The sequence below is a fragment of the Cupressus sempervirens genome, chromosome 10 (genome assembly GCF_028749045.1).
Source record: "Cupressus sempervirens isolate cs-2001-9-10 chromosome 10, ASM2874904v1, whole genome shotgun sequence".
NCBI classification, from domain to species: domain Eukaryota; kingdom Viridiplantae; phylum Streptophyta; class Pinopsida; order Cupressales; family Cupressaceae; genus Cupressus; species Cupressus sempervirens.
Window position 1 is genome coordinate 667,188,735 of NC_143127.1, and position 13,801 is coordinate 667,202,535.

The 13,801-nt window shown below is 32.6% G+C and overlaps 1 long non-coding RNA gene across 1 annotated transcript; it reads left to right on the plus strand.

The window, feature by feature from the left end:
- The first annotated feature begins 8,471 nt into the window (after nucleotides 1–8,471).
- LOC149535596 (uncharacterized) lies at nucleotides 8,472–9,208 on the plus strand. The gene is made up of 4 exons (XR_016358083.1): nucleotides 8,472–8,564; nucleotides 8,663–8,766; nucleotides 8,920–8,988; nucleotides 9,092–9,208. It is a non-coding gene; the product is annotated as an uncharacterized LOC149535596 (long non-coding RNA).
- Nucleotides 9,209–13,801: the final 4,593 nt, after the last annotated feature.

A 13,801-nucleotide genomic window follows, 5' to 3' on the forward strand; every position in this document is an offset into this window, starting at 1 on the left:
AAAGCAGTACTGACAACCTTCCAAAGGGACTAAAAAGCTATCCCAAAAAATTTAGTAGGTTGCCCTACTACAAGAACTTACAAATTGTGCATTTGTTTGATTCTATGCATATTGGAAAGAATATAATAGAGACATTGTGGAAAATATTGGATGGAAGGCGTGACAAAGAAAAAATTGTCAAAAATTGTAATGATTTTCATGAATCCAATCATGCATTGAAGAATTTCATTCACTCAAATAGTAACAGAGATCAGATTAATATAAGTGCCCTTCCTTGGTTATTAACGGAGCAGCAAAGTGATGCCATAAAAGAAGTCATACGAAAAATTCAATTTCCCACAAGATTTTCTGTGAACATAAACAATCTCATATAAAAAAAAAGTGAATTTGGGCCAGGGCTCAAAATGTATGATTGACATACTTTCATCAAGGTAAGTTATGTTCTTCTGTATTTACAATATATTCATAAACCATGTGTACGATTCATTATGTTATGTTAGAAAATAATGAAATGATTGGTTTATAATTACTGCAGTATGTGCTTCCTCTATCTCTCCCAGAGCCCTTCAACAATAACATCAAACAAGTGATATACGATCTTGGAAAATACATGAGGTAAGTAGTAATATCTGTTCAATTTGTTGTATATATTTATTGTATTCATGAATTGTTTTTCTTGCTATGTAATCTATTGTATATTATTTTGTAAAGTCTCTTATCTATATTTTTTTTTGACTTGAATCTCTTAATGTAGGTGGTTGTCATCTAAAGAAATCCATAAAGAAGATATAAACTATTGGAAGAGAAGAATTCCTCATTTACTGTGTGAAATGCAAAATTGTCTACCTCCAATTTTTTTCAGTGCACAGGAACACTACCTCATACACCTAGTTGAGGAGATTGAAATGTGTGGACCTGTACACACTAGGTCAATGTGGATGGTTGAGAGGCACTTGAAATATTTGAAGGTTTTGGTTTGAAAAAGAGCACATCTTGAGGGTTCTATGGTAGAGGGATATATGGTATACCAGACTATGGTATAAATTATTGAATATCTTCCTAAGTTTGCATCAAATATCCATGTAGATCGCATTTGGGATCTTGAGCCTTTTAAAAAATTAGAAGGGGAGTACTTGATGGGGAAAGCTACATTGAGGAAAGTGAGAGGTAATAAATTATAAGATGTTATTGTAATAAATTATTTCTTAATTTTCAAAATAAATCGGTTGTAAGTTGTCTATTTTTTTTTTTTACAGGTGCTCGAGAGTGGGATGCACTACATTTGTATATTGCAAAAAATCTTGATTGGATGACGGTATGGATTGAACGATGTCAACATTCTGGTCAGATATTAACATGGGAAGGTGTATCTTCATTGGTTAAAGAAGCTCATTGTAATGGAGATTCCAATGTTACGCAAAGGGAAATAGATTTAGCACGTGGTTTAAGAGATTTCTAGGTATGTATAAATTTATTAATCACCCTTATGTTTATCAACTCATGATACAATAATTTTGACATGTTTCACATATTATTGCAGGTTAAAGACCACAAGGCTATGTTCTGTAATGGTCAAAAATTTTGCATCAAAGTGTTGGATGACACAAAGAAAACTTGTGATTCAGGAATAACTACAGTCTTTCAAGTGACTAACATTTCATCTAGAAATGACTTACATCCTCGAGAGTCTGAAAATCGATACTATGGTATTTTGGATGATATACTAGAGTGTGACTTTAGTTCCTTCAAATTAGTACTCTTCATTGTCAAATGGTATAGGCTACGACTTAATCCAGATGATCCTGATAGAACTGTTATTGAACATGATAATGGATTTACAATGGTTAATACAAGGTTGTTTGAGCTAGTTGGGGATGAGCCCTATGTTCTTCCAAGCCAATGTGAGCAGGTATTTTACTCAGAGGTTCCACATAAACCGGGTTGGTCATTTTTTGTTAGACATGAACCGAGAGGAAGGCAATTAAAGTATAATGCAATGGAAGAAGAAGATACCGAAGAAGTAGAAGATGATGTAGATGCTGCTACTGATGATGATGATGAAGATGATGTTGATGTTGATGATGATGATGTTGATGATGATGATGATGACAATGATGATGATGATGGTGAGGATGATGATGATGACGACGATGATGACGATGATGAGGATGATGATGATGATGATGATGAGGATGATGATGATGACGAGGAGGATGATGATGATGATGATGACGATGACGAGGATGATGATGATGAGAGGTATGCCATCAATCCTTAATCTATTTAATGTTAATTTCTTGATAGAAATATATTTTTCTTAGATGGTCCGATAGTTTATTCATTATCTATTTAAAAGCTACAAGTTTCAACTAGAAATAGAATACTGCTAATCTAAATTAACTATTAATCTAATTTAATTAAATAAAACTATTTAAAACACATATTGATGCGTGAATGTATTGAGCCTTATTTTCTTTCAGGTCAAAAGAATTTGTAAGTGTTTAGTTTAGAAAAGGGAATTCATTAAATATTTATAAAAGGGAGTTGTACCTAGAATAAAATTCATACGGAAAATATAATATAAGTGCTTAGCCCTTCACTACGCCTACTTCCCTAATAGGCTTATAATGTGAGCCTGATTTAAGTGTTATATTGTGTACCTTTTAATGTTTTTAATTTTTATGTGATGCTTATGATGGATGTTATTATGATTATGATGTGATTATACTCATGATAATTGAATTACATTTGCAGGAAACTAAACCCCTTTCAGGAGCATCTTGCATAGTCTCATGGATCGACAGGTATAAGTCAATACTCCTTATAGACAGTCTATTTAATACACTTATCAATAGTAAGATTGATGTCTTCTAAGATCTCTCCCATTTGCAGGTAGCAGCGAATAGGTATTTGTCAGAAGTGTCTTCCTCGAGTGAGGGAAATATATAGAAGAGGAAAGTGAGACATGCAGTTTATCTAGAACAGGGAGATTAACTAGAGGTCAAAGGACTAGAAGGAAATTCAATAAACACATGAAATTTTTCCTTGCTCAAGGGGGGTCATGTTCTTATGATGATGAGATGGAAGGTGACATCGAGGTGCCCTTGAGGTACCAACATCTATAGAAACATTGGGTACCCTAGGAACTTCCTCCAATAAACACTAATTTTTGTGTTAACGAGAGGATATATTGCATAGCACCATCATCATTACATGGTTTGGGCCTATTTTCTATGGACAACATAAAGGTGTCTTAAAAAAATTTTTTTGAATTGATGGAGTATGTTGGACCATGTTACAATTACAAAAGTTGGATGCATATTGTTCAATATAAAAAAAGTATGCGTAGGTATGCCCTCTCGGAAAATTATATACAACAACAAGACAATAATCAAAGTAAAAGTGTGGCTATATACATTGATGGAAGGCCAAAAGAAACATGGAATATTGTGGGTTTTATAAATAGTACACGACCTGGGTCAACTATAAAGCAAGCCAATTGCATATTTGAGGCACGCAAGGGAAATTGTGTATTCATCTATGTGATAAAATCAATACATGTAGGGGAAGAGCTTCTTATTGATTACAATTTGAACCGCATAGATACAAACGAGGCTACTTAATGGGGGTGGTACATACTATTAAACGAACTTCTAATCAATGATTCCAACATACCATTTAGTCAATAAATTTTTGGCTAATATTTTTATACTTGATCTTTGACATAGGGGCACACTATGGACAACTGCCCAGAGGGGATACTGGTGATGTTCTTGGCTCATCTACACATGAGCAGGTAAAACTCATTGTAATTGTGTAAACTAGACAGAAGCAAAATATTATTTTTTTAATGTTGTTTTCTTCATTTTTTTGGAGTAATTTTGATAATACTAATACTATTGTTGTCATAGAGGGCCAGTGGTTGGAGGGAGGGAAAGGAACCTACACTCCCTCAGTAGTCTGCCCCTAAGTAGGACCCATTTTATATTGATTTAGCAGAGATCGATGACCCGATCGGTTCGATTAAAAAGTTGCTAAAGAAAATTGGCAGAGAAATTATATGTTTGGCAACCATTAAGCCTACTACTCAAGAAATAAAAAATAGGGCATCTGAATTATTGCACACCTCTGAAAGCTTAAAAGTAAGTATTAATGAAATTTTTAATTATAACAAGAGTTCAATAATGGTTTTTATATTATGCTTTTTTATGGCATTAATTAAAATATGGATGTATTTTCTTTACAAAGTTTTTTGCATGATTTCGAGCCCCATTCCCATGATGAGGGTGTTGCAGGTGGTTCAGGTAGATCGCATGTTCCATTCCCCACTTGTTTTTTCCATTGAATATAGATAGGAATTATCATAATCATTGACAATACATGAAATTAAGACTAAATTTATGCACGTGTTCTATATTTATGCATGCTCTAACAATTTTATTCTTCAGCTTCAGATCCTATGATGATGTCGCCTCCATCTAGGACAACCACAAATCGCTTTTCAACTGTTGATTCGACAACACATAGCTTACAGGCATCGACTGTTGCACCATTTATTGGTACACAAATCCCTCTTTTTCTCTCTTTTTTTTATGTGTTTAAGTGTTATGTGTTTACGATGTAGATTGTAATGACCCCCCTTTGGTAGTCACTCAACGTTTAAACTTTTTCACAATTTTTTTACAACTTTTTATTTGATACGCCTTTGGTTTTTATAATTCACGTGAATGATTAACCAGACTCACATGTCTACTATCTTTGAACTCAAACATTACTTTTTCATGTATTTTTCACATCTTCTTGCATGAATCATCACCTTCTTTTGACTGTTACAATTGTCGACTCCTATTCAATTGTTATTTCAATGAGTACACCAAGCCTGCACAAATTATACTTGTTCACTACGGCCTGAACATATTTACACTAACCACTAAGCCTGCACAAATTATTCATCAAAAGAGGATGAATGCACATATGGACACCAACATAATGGCCTGAAATACGCACTGGACACATTATGCAAAGATTTTTTGGGAATTCTGAAAATATGGGAACTCATATTTATTGATTAATTATAGATGTAATATCCCACTTTTGGATAAGCAAGGAAACAGGGATAATTACCTCTACTTCCTTTTTCACTATGCCAAATAAATGCAAAATAAGCAAGTAATGAAAGTTACACTTAGATAAGCTTCTATATACAAATTGAAATAAATGCAATAACTGATATAAAAGTGTTTTTTCCTTATGGATATGGTTTATCACTTTATTGATATGAATGTGCTACTGTATCTCATGTAGCTGACAATCTTATGCAAATGATTTATTGCTTTCAACAATGGCTATGATATCTGATAGGACAAAGTATATACCCAACAATTGATGAGATGATGTTGCCTATGGTGATACAATTTCTATATCTTATCTTATCTTTATAGTTTATGTAATGGAGTGTGATATGTTGCTTATAACAATGATATTGCTCTTTTAGATACAGAGTTTTTTACTTGCAATGTCTAATATAGAGATTCAGTTGCAGTGTCAAATATGGATATATATTCTTGTAAAGTTGATTTGATGTTGTTTTGGATGTCTATCTATTACATGCAATAAATGATGGATGCCATGTCTGATCTATTATCCTTAGTCTCTGCAATTCTTAGATGCATCTCTGATTTGCCAATATATGCCTATACGAAAATGCTAATGGCAGTTTCCTCTAAATAGAGCAGACCGAACTGTTAATTTATCTGAAACAAGTTAATTTATTTGAACTTATGAAACTTATGAAACTGTTTGCAATAGGAGTTGTAGCATCATTCCTTGGATGTTCCTATGTTCCTAGTATAGGAACGGTGAAGGATGTCATATTGATCATCAACGATGATGAAGACATTCCATTAAAAGTAGCCAAAGTTCCAAGTACTTTAAAGTTATTATTCTATAGCGATATAATAGTAATTTAGTTTTTGATCACTCTTTATTGACTAATGATCCCATGATTGTTTTGTAGGGAATGATGTTTTTTGGAAAAAACTTGGTGATGAGTGTTTGTGAATATTCGGGCCCATCGTGCGTACCTGGTGGAACATCATATCCTAACTAAAACCCCAAACCACTATTTTGATTTCATATCATTGCTAGAATAGTTTTCCTTTTCATCCATATCTTGAACTATATTAAAGGTAGCTTCACTTCATTTATGAGTCTAACATGTTTTTTTTAACTTAAAAGGTGGAATCTCCAAGACAAAAAGTTGAAGCATGATCTTATAGAGAGCATGACCCAACTCTTTGGACCTCATGCATTCGAGAGAAACAAGCTCCTTGAAAAATTTGGTTTATGTTTGAAGTATATTAGGGACCAGTATAGAAAAAATTTATAGGATAAACCTAGGTATGAGCGTCTGCCCGATGTTCCTGAGGCTGAGTGGCAGGCTCTGATTTTGGATGGAAAGTATAAAGCTTACACGAAAAATACAATTACACCAGTAGAGAGTACACCAAGGTATGTGATACTATTGAGAATGTAATTATGTACTAATTAACCTCTATATTTATACTATCTAACATATTTCAAACTTTTCATAGATTTCCTAACACATCAAAGGCAACAAAGGCAAGACTAGAAAAGCACGGGACACACAAGCTCGGCTCTGGTGGTTTTTCAAAACTTCAAGCATGAGTTGTAAGTATTCATGATCCTCAACTTTTGCAACTTTTGTATTTCCTTTTGATATTTTAACTACCCTCCATTGGTTGATGAAACAATGCAAGTAAAATTCACCATACCATGCAAAAATGCAAGGCTCAGAGTTCAAGAGATGCATCATAGAAGAGGATAATAGAATTGGCTTCCAACAAGGCTATAGAGCCATGGCTAAATGGCTATGAGCTGAAATTAGTGTGGAAGGTTCTAATAATGATGCATCTGAGCCACAGGTAAATAATCTAAATGAAATTAATTTCAAATTGAATACTTTACCAATTAGTCTATTTGATATTAAGCTCCAATATAAAGTGAGTATATCTATTTTAAGCAAGCAATGATAACAATGCGTAGGATGTTGGAATGCAGCCTGAAAATCCTTCTACACAATCTGTTAATGCTGAAGGTTTGCATGATGTGCATCCCAGTGGTGGAGGTATACATTTGCTATTAAATTTTTTATATGTAATTGCAATTGGTGTTTGGATTAATGTAGCATTTTGTATAGCAGTTGTAGAGGATCAAGGGGTTGATGTTCATGAGCGTGTTGACGTTGAGTCTAGACAAAATGATGTGGTCAGATCAGGTAAAGAGCACCATAGTTATGTTATTTAAAATAATTAAATACTTGTAACAATTATAATAAATTATTTTTAATTTAACTCTTTTATTTGTTATTGCAGAGGAGCCCCCTTTGCAACAGCATAGGAGTTTGAGATCATGAAGAACATAGAAAAGAACTGATGAGGGGGGAATTGATGATGACACTGATGCTCCTCTTAGAGCTTACAAAGAAAAAAGAAATAGAAAGAAAAAAAAGAAATGATTGTCATCTACATACCTTAATTGATAATGACTGAATTTCATGTCTCAATGAATTTAATTATGTGCTAATGAATGTTCATGGATTATGTGTTAATGCAAAATATTGATGAATGTTGCATGTTTACGAATCTAATTTGTTAATGAATGTTATCATGTGATATTGATTGAATGTTACATTTTATTAATGGTTGAAAGAATGAATGAATGTTAGATGTTAACGAGGAATGTAGAGTGATGTTAGGGGGAGGGGGGTGGGGCTAAATGAGCTTCCACCTTCACGTGGTTGGCCTGTTTAGTAGATAATATTAAACTATTCTCGAAACAAAGTGAAGCTCAATAAGATGTAAGTGAAGCTCAAATTGGCACAAATAGGGAGTCAATATGATGTAAAGGGTCATTTGAAGTCCTAGGGTGTCCTAGGAAGAGTTATGGATGGATGGTAGTGTTTACATGATGTAATAGGCTATTAAAGCCCCTAAATGATGTAAAATGTACTCAAAGTGCAAGATCTTGTAAAATTGCCAACATTGGCAACATAAGCCAGCTTAGGCTTGAATGGGGTTAGTTAAGGTTATAGGTGTGTGAAGAGTGTTTTAAAAGGTCTTTTAGAGTCATTTAGGAATGACATTATAGTTTTCATAAGTCTTTAGTCGAGAAAAGGTCACAAAAGATAATCAAAGGTAATGATGTTAACAAAGGTAATGAGGTTTTTATCACTAAAAGTGAAGAGCTTTTTGCTTTTTGAACTCCACTTCTAAGGATACTTGGATTATTTCCATATCTGAAAACTTGTGAACACATTGAATTATAATATTATTTTCTTTCGGCTTAGTGAATATCATTGTGGTTTCACTGTCAGAGATTGGAAAACATCTATTTTTTGTTTCATTAGTATTCTTTTTAGCATGCAATGGTGATTTCTGTCAACTGATGCAGTTCTAGAGAATGGAGGTGAAACTAAAGAGTTGGAGGTATATGACTTTAAAGGAGATAGAGGAATAGCATTAGCTATGTACAATACTGATGAGGTATGTAGTCCTCTCTTTTATGACAAATATAATTTCCTATTCTAATTCTAATTGAGCAAATCTCAAATATTCAATTATGATTAATTATTTCTGTGCAGTCTATTTGTGCATTTGTTGATGCATCAATGGCAACAGCTTATGAGAAGAAATGGCCACTTTACCTGAGTACTAAAAACACAATTTTAAAAAAATATGATGGAAGGTATGTTTTCAAATCAATACAAGGATTGATGATCTTATTTTTACCTTTTTCTCTAACACACCTTACTTCCCATGTTATCATTCTTTATCATTCTCTAGCTTAATGATCCTCATATTCTCAGAGATTCTTCTTATATGTGACTTAAATTGGTAGGTTTAAAGATATCTTCCAGGAGGTATATGAGGCCAGTTGAAAAGCTAAATATGACACAGCAGGAATCTGGTTGGTTTTGTTTCTTGGCACAATAATATGAAGATTGCAATGTTGATTATCTTGACTCTGTTGGGCACACAATAACTTCTTTCAATGATTGATTCATGAATAGGTATGAGCATAGGCTTATTGATGACATGGTAGCCTATGCCTTGAAGAGTGATGGTGCCTATGTTTGGGCATGCAAAAATTATGACGGTGATGTGCAGATTGATTTCCTTGCATAGGGTTAGTGGTGCAAAATACTATTTTTCATTAAATCTAGCTTTGAACTGATCATTATATCTAATCTTACATATATCTATTATTTTTGTAAGGAAGGAAACATGATTACTTTCTCTAGAAGCAAACCTGACTGGATTTTCTATTTTTAGGATTTGGATCTCTTGGTCTGATGACATCTGTCCTGGTGAGATTGTAATCCACTTTACTGTTATATATAACTTGGTTCAATTACCTATTTGTTTGGTGCATATGTTTTCTTACAGGCAAATCATTTTTAAACACGGGATTATTTAATAGTGTTTATGTTATTTGTCAGCAAGCATGCACACATTCATCATATTCTATACCCTCATTCTTATTCATACTTTAAGTTGGTTTAGATTTGGTTCATGAGTTGTATGCTCTAATTAAATATTTTTCTGAATTAAGCTCAATTTTCATATCCTATACTTGGGGTATTGCCTATCATTTTTCATTGTGTTCATTTCCGAGCAAGCTTGTCTACATGTACACACCATGACATCTTTACATGGACATTATGTGTTGCCACTTTTATCCATTGGTGGAACTGCATGCATTTAAATGTCTGGCAGATGTGTCCATGATTCTATGTATTTTTGTAGCTGTGAAGAGCTTATATTTCAAAAGTGAAACTTTAGGAGTTAGATCTGCAAGATTGCGTTTGACATATTCTATTTTATCACTATATTTATCTATCAGCAATTATTATAGTTTGCACCTTCAACTAGATCTACTTCATTAAGATCATATGATGCAGCATCTGTACTTTGTATGCATAGCATACTGCTAGGGAATTTAAAGGTAGATATCTCAACATGCATTTTCACTTTTCATGCAAAGATTGCATGCTAACCTTTCTAAAGGTTATTTTAGAGTGTGAAATATTTTTAGGTCTTCTAGTAAATATTCTGTCAGATGGAGTTGTTAGATTGTAATTCTATTGTCAACTAGGGTGGCAGTGCTATAATTGTAATGTTTTTTACATTATAGTAGTTCTTTATTTTTATTGAAGGAAATTTAGATTTCTGACAGTGACTAATTTAGTTGTTGGGTCTACTGTTAAAGTTCTCAATAATCTCAGTTTAACATTAGAAGCATCGCCAAGGCTATCTTCCATCTTTATTTCCAGGCATACACAATAATGCTGCTAATTTAATAGTATAAGAATAAAATGCCTAGTCATCTATAGATATCTTGTGGTTCTCTTCCAATGAAATGGCCCAAAAATTAGGAGTGCATATTTGAATCACACAACTTGACGATAACTGTGCACCTCTAGAGCTTGAAGGCTGTTAATATTTTCCATATAGACTAGCATGTAAGTTTAGGAACCTATTTGAATAAGTATGTGCAATCTTTGCTTCTTGATTGTACGCCATGATCCATCACTAGGACAGTCACCTAGGGAAGAGAGAAGGAGTGAATAGAAGATCAAGACCAATTGAAGGAGTGGTGTGGGCTTAATGAGAAATTGAATATTTTTTTTTTTTACTTCTCTTACCGTCGCAATTGTGATGCCAATCCTAGAAATTGTGATGCAATTTCCATCACATCCACAACAACCCCATTGCAATTGCTGGGGTTGGTGTCACAATTGCGATGACTTGGTCAAGTATTGTGATGGGGTTGCTGTAGATACGACGACAACCTCATCGCAATTGCGATAAAAAGCATAGGAATTGTGACGGGGTTGATGTCAATATAAGTGGCTACATAGCGATGGATAGGTGTCATAATTGCAATAGCAAAGAATAAACATTGTAATTTGTGACTAAATAACTATGACATCTATGTCTATCGCAGTGGCGACACATTACTGTCATAATTGCAACACATAGCCATCGCAAATCGATTCCAAATCTATTAGTGATTATTTATTATTTATTTATTACTATATTTGTGATTAATTGTTATTATATGTTAAGATCAAGTAGAGTTGAACCTAAGACATCCCAAATAAGAGACTCGCAATTTATCATTGTGTTGTAGGCTCTTTCCTAAGAATAATGAGTTATTTAAACATGTAAGAATATTTATTTAAAAAATAGTGGAAGAATATAATGAATTATATTATTAATATAAATACTTATTTAATTACTAATTAAATTATTCTAATTTTACAAGGACATTTTTAGGTTTCTATATTTTATTACCCCTGTTTGAGACAATGTTCCCTATTACATTGTTTTAAAGAAAAAAATTGATTTTTGATCGATGCCCTAGTTTGATTGGGTAATGGTTGATAGCCCCCTCAAGATATTGTGTAATCTATATCCAAAGGACAATCTCTTAATAGATCATAAGGAATATTCAATGATAACACATGGGCGATAAAGCTACGTGACATACTAGGATATTGCATTGGGAAAGGGATTAAAAACTACCCATTAGATAAGTTTAGCTAACTAATTATTTATTGAAATGATCAAGACAACTATATCGAATGAGTTGATTAAGGTAATGGGGCTGGTTAATAACTAATTGGGATGATAGGACTTGTCGATAACTATTGTGAGCTAGTTGATAATTAATCATTTTGATAAGGATAGTTAATAGTTTATGATTATAATTATGTAAAAATAGGTTTTGAAGGGACCCTAAAATCCTTTTACAAAATAGTACTAAATAGAGACATATCAAGTAAAGTGTTGACTAAAAACTAGAACAAAAAAAAAAGACTCGAAAACATCAAAAAGCCAACCAGACAAAATAATGGCAACAAAAAGGGCTAGGCCCCCAAGCACAAAAACTTGAGATGACAACACACATAGAAAAGGACCACAAACAAATAATTACCAAAGATTTTGGAGTAGCTCATTTCCAATTCTAGCTTTTTCATATTCTCTACAAAGGTTATAGATAGAACTTGAAGAGCTAGGAAAGGGAAAGAAATGAAGGAAAGAAGATATGCATCGAGCCTATGTTAGGTGAGGATGATGATGATGATGATGAAAAATACTCACCATCTACTAGTAGCTCAAGTGGTAATAGAAGGTCTTCAATGTATATGTACTTATTCTTGTTAGTATGTTCTTATTCTTGTTGTTGTGTTTTTGAAAAATTTTGTGAATTATGCTTCAATGGTTGTACAAAAGCTTCATGAGAAATCCAAATGAGATATTTATTTTGCAAAAAAAATAGTATTTATAGAAAACTAGCACTAATGACAAAACTGCATACCCCATTAACATGCAAAGTCATAACTAAATACTTAAACCCAAATACCTATACAAACATTTGTTATGATAGAAACAAGATCATATATACAAGTGACAAAATGATTAAAATATATGAAACTAAGTGTACCTCATAAGATAATGATGGTTATGCATGCCATCCAAATCTAGTGAAGGTGACATATTGATAGGCTATGATGATTCTTAATATTGTTGAGACTTGGAAGATAGTTAACATTCACCTTGGTTGCACTCAATAGATTATATTCATGTGACCCTATTTTAGATAATAATGATGAATACTCACCATCTACTAGTAGCTCAAGTAGTAACATAAGGTCTTCAGTGTGTAATACCCTTCCTTTACTATCATTGCAGAGTACATTGTGAAAGTTTTGTTTGACTCTTCTATGGACATGTTAGCTCTTAGTTGATATTTTAAATACAATACTTTGTTATGTAGGGTAATTAATTATATCATAGAACAATGGTTACATACTTGTAATGATGATGATCTAATTGCTTTTAATCAATGAATATAACTACCTTCATAATGATGTCATATGATGTGTCTTCAAATGATGTTTACCATATCTTCATGATGACAAGTTTCTTATGTTTGAATATGATGATGTTTATAGTCATCTTTATTAATTTTACAATTACCCCATACTTGCATGTGTATGGTGTTTGTGTGTATGTCTTACATTTCATTTGATGTGCCTAATGTGGTTGAGGGAGGGAGTCATAGTCACCTACGAGTCAGGATCTACATGATGTACTACTCCCCACCATTTCCTTTTTAGCTTAGATATATATGCACATGCTCATCTTTTATGTAGGTTATATAAGTACTAAGCATCAACTTCCATGAATTACCAGGATGAGTGTGCTCTATTACAATAACTCAATGGTATGAATGAGGAGATATTGTTCAAGTTCAATCTCAATCAAAACCTAATTAATTTTCCTAAGAAGGAAGGCATTTATCTAACTACCTACCCTTTTGAAACCATTGGTCTTTTCTTTGTGTGTGTTGTTTAATTTTTTGGTTTGGTCAATTTTGCTTATGTTACTTTTATGTGGGTTTGACTATGTGGTTTTCTTGATAAATGGTTTGAATTATGATGTTTGGATTAATCTTATGATATTTGAATTATTAAATATTATTTGGTTTTAAAAGGAAATTATTAAAATATGATAATATTTAATTAATCACAAAATTTTACTTAAATATATAATTTAGTCTAGTTTTAAAAATTTAATTTAAGAGTCTAAATTGGAAAATTAAGTAAAATAGGATTAATATATTGAAGAGTAAATGTTAATTTATTATAATTATTTGATTAATAATGATAAAATTAAAGTTGCAATTAAATAGTAGACTTTAATTATTATTA